We start from the raw sequence: 3,828 nt of genomic DNA on the forward strand, positions 1-3,828 counted from the left end.
GGATGTGATCAATGGGAGATGCAAAATACTTCAACTGTTAAAGATAAAAAAATTAACAAGAAGATGGAATCTAAGAAGGAAGGGTAATTTTATCAAAGGTCAACAATGGGTAGATGAAGTTATAATTCATAAATATTAACTTATAGCGAATAAAGGGTTTTGGATAAGGGTTAAATTCCTAAACCAAGTAAGAATATCAAAGAGACTTGTTTCAGTAATCTAAAAATATATTCAATAACAGGGGATATCACTTTCTTCCTAAAAAAACAATAGGGATTATTTTGAATATTCGATGTTGAACATACCCAAAGAAATCAAGGACTTATGCAATCTGGTCAGCAAGGTCATCCACGCAAAGCAACAGTTCATCAGAAGAAATGACATCAGCTCCCAAATGCAATAACTTTTAAATAAATGAGAAGAGAGTCAAATTAGAAACCAGGAGAAGAGAAGACCCCAAACATTGTTCATCCAAGTCAACTCTAATACGCAAGTTAGATTCCACAACACTGAATGGTGGCAAAGAATTCACAATGTAAAGGGACAGAGATTTCAAACTTTGATCTAGAATTTCAAAATTTGGTTTGACATAGTGAAAATTGCTAAAGAACATGCAAACCTTGAACAAAACAGCCTCAGGACCACAATTTGCTCCATATTTGTTGAAGGCCTCAAGAATGATGAATCCAGTTGCACCAAGCATTGCCCATCTGGCGTGAATCAACTCAAATGCCTGATATCTGCATTAGACCACCAACCAACCTCCCAAACATTACAACACAAGTAATGTAACATAAGAAATAAATAGACATCTAAATCGTGAGTCTTAGGCATACTTGGCAAAGTCCTCTGCCTTTTTGCTGAGACCAAAAGGGTCATAACCATAATTACATGGACACACATTACAGAATTAAAACAAAACTATTAATGATAATTATTTTACCATGTAAAGGCACATATGTGAACATAAAAAACAAAAAAATAGATATAGTGAACTCGCTTGCTCGAGGAAAGTTCAAGATTAATTCCCGAAAATCTGAATTCGAGTCCACAAACTCTTTCTCCCCAGCCTCCAAGAAAACTTGCTTCAATTGCTTTTTAGCTTCCTAATAAAAAATGGCGAATACTTAAGTAGAAATATATGACAAATCTTAAACATCAAAGAAAGCGCAGAACATTAAAAAAAATCTACGAAGTAAGCACATCGCAAACATCAAAGAACACGATGGTCACGACATTGATAAGAGAATGCACGAGGAGTTAATTACCTTCAAATCATGCTTCCTAACATCGGAAGCTTAAGAGCCAAAGCACCCAATCCATGAGCAATTGCCAAGGCAGCCAAGCCAGTCGAGGTCACCCTTTTGCACCAATTTTTTCCAGCATAGGAAGCACACTACCGGATAAAGGAAAAAAACTCACAGGTGAGCACAATGTTAACAAGGATAAATTTAGGGATTTAGGGGATAAATAAAGAAGAGAGCTTGCGGATAAACCAAGAGGACTACAAAACTAGGGTTTGTTGACGGAGAACACGAGTACCACACTGGGACAAAGGGGCCAATACTGGAAGACCACGATTGGAGGCAGGGACTCCTAGGGTTTCAGCCACGAAGGTGACGGTTCGACGAACGAAAGTGATGGTTCAACGAACGAAGATGATGGTTTGACGACCGAAGATGATGGTTTCAAAAGATAGAGGGGAAAGGCTCGAGAAGAATGACTCGATGAGAAGAATGGCTTGATGAGAAGGATGGCGAAAGAAAAAGTTGTAATCGAGAGGGAAGAACAATGAGGTGAGAGGGAACAAAGATCTCGAAAACTTTCGTGAGACTGATTTTATCCTATTATGTTATCTCTTAAAGTTTAATATTTTAATTTTTTAATTATTTTTTTAATATCTGTATGTAGTATCTGTATATAAGAAAAAATTCACTTACATACGGATATTACATATGGATTTATCCTTGGAAAAGCTCCCGCCAAACGCGCCACCTTTACATACAGATTTTATATACAGAAAATTCGTATATAATTTTTTTTTCTATTACATATGGAAATATCCGTATATAACTCATCCGGAAATAACCTATTTAGAGTTGAAACGTGGCATGAATTGAGTCCCATAAGTGCTAATTTCAATCAATTTCAACTCTAATTCATGCCACGTTTCAACTCTAAATAGGTCAAGTTTACAGAAATTAAAAGGTCATCCTTCTAGCTGTGCAAAAAAATTAACCCCGTTAACTAAATTTAACGGTAGGGGCTTAATTATTGAAATTAGCACTTATAGGGACTAAATTGGGGATTCTAATAAGACGAGGATCAAAATGGGAAAACCTCCCCAAAATAGGGACAACTAAATGATTTAAAGCAATTATTATATACGGATTTAGATCCGTATATAATAATCTGTATGTAAATGACCTTTTTCTTGTAGTGTCTGCTGGGCTTGGGTTGAAATTCTGTTACTTTTCTGTGTTATAAATAGCCCCAGTGCGACCTTCACAGCATTCTTTTGGCAGAAGAGACGTCAAGAGCACTTCTACACTCCTTGGAGACGGTTTCTTGGATGCTTAGGCTCTAATTTATCACATCTAGGGTTTATTCTTTCATTCTTTCATTTAATTCCATCTAGTTTCACCATGTCCATAGTGAACTAAACCCTTTGTTGTTGGGGAACAATGTAATCTTTTGAAACTCTCTTTTATTGAAATTCTTAATTTATTCATATGCTTGCATATGGTTTGATTATCAATTGTTGGGTTTCTTATCTATGTTACAAGCTTTTATCGACTAACTTATTTGATATAAAGATGTTTGCCTTTGTCGATTCGGGGACGTACGGGGAAGTCATGGACTGATAGGGAATTCCTTGATTAAGCAACACCACCTAGGGATAAAGGTAGGACGATCAATTGTATTTTGTTTCCGTGTTACATGCATTGCTAATTACTAGGGGAGACTAGGGATAGTAAGCTAGTAATTAGTAGTAGGCTCTTTTCGCCTAGAGATTGGGTTTAGGGTAGACTAAGACAGTATGCATGACAATTAGATGTTGAGATTGTTGACAACACAGACTCTATATCAAACTAGTTTTTAATGATGACAACACAATGCTTAATAACATTACACATGTTACAATATTACATGTTCGTGCTCTATTGATTGTCATATCTGCTGATTGGTGAACATGTTTTATTGAATTACAATGTATGTTCCTATGATTGATTGATGTGTTATATTTGCGGAACATGCTTGTATTGAAATGTGGGAAGAAATGTTTTTTTTATTAACTCCACATTTCTGAAAGAAAAATCACAAGCACCTTTATGAACTTATACTTGTTGTGACAAAGTTCTAGTTCAGTCGAATACACTCATAATGGTTTCGACTATGCTAAAATCTTTGTACAGACTTTGTGAACCTGTGTTGTGTGATATTTTGAGTTGAAAAGAATTTCAAAGTGTTTTTTCATGTGTCAATCGACAGTGTGGAACACACATTCGACCATATTACTGTTATGTTTGGAATTCTGTTAAGCCTACATGCTCTAACAACTATATTTTTCAAAAGTTAGTTAAGATTGACTGACCAGATCAACTGTCGTAAATGTTTGTTGGTTTTGTTGACTAAGGAGCCTTTGTGTTGACTGTTTGTTATAAATGTTTTAATACAGTCGACTGAATTACTAGGCTATTCGACTCAGACACAATCTGATAACAGAAAACTATAAATAGACAGGACACAAATTGTTCTGTAAGACTTTTGTGATCTGACATTTTCATTATCATGTTTCATATTGAATTCTCTATTTTAGAAGCTCCA

The 3,828-nt window shown here is 35.4% G+C and overlaps 1 long non-coding RNA gene across 1 annotated transcript; it reads right to left on the reverse strand.

Annotated features, from left to right (window-relative positions):
* Positions 1-234: 234 nt before the first annotated feature.
* Positions 235-888, reverse strand: LOC111241145. Its single transcript, XR_002666936.1, has 3 exons — positions 837-888; positions 620-740; positions 235-403 (listed from the first exon to the last, which is right to left on the reverse strand). It is a non-coding gene; the product is annotated as an uncharacterized LOC111241145 (long non-coding RNA).
* Positions 889-3,828: the final 2,940 nt, after the last annotated feature.

The sequence above is a fragment of the Vigna radiata genome, unplaced genomic scaffold (genome assembly GCF_000741045.1).
Source record: "Vigna radiata var. radiata cultivar VC1973A unplaced genomic scaffold, Vradiata_ver6 scaffold_446, whole genome shotgun sequence".
Classification (NCBI taxonomy): domain Eukaryota; kingdom Viridiplantae; phylum Streptophyta; class Magnoliopsida; order Fabales; family Fabaceae; genus Vigna; species Vigna radiata.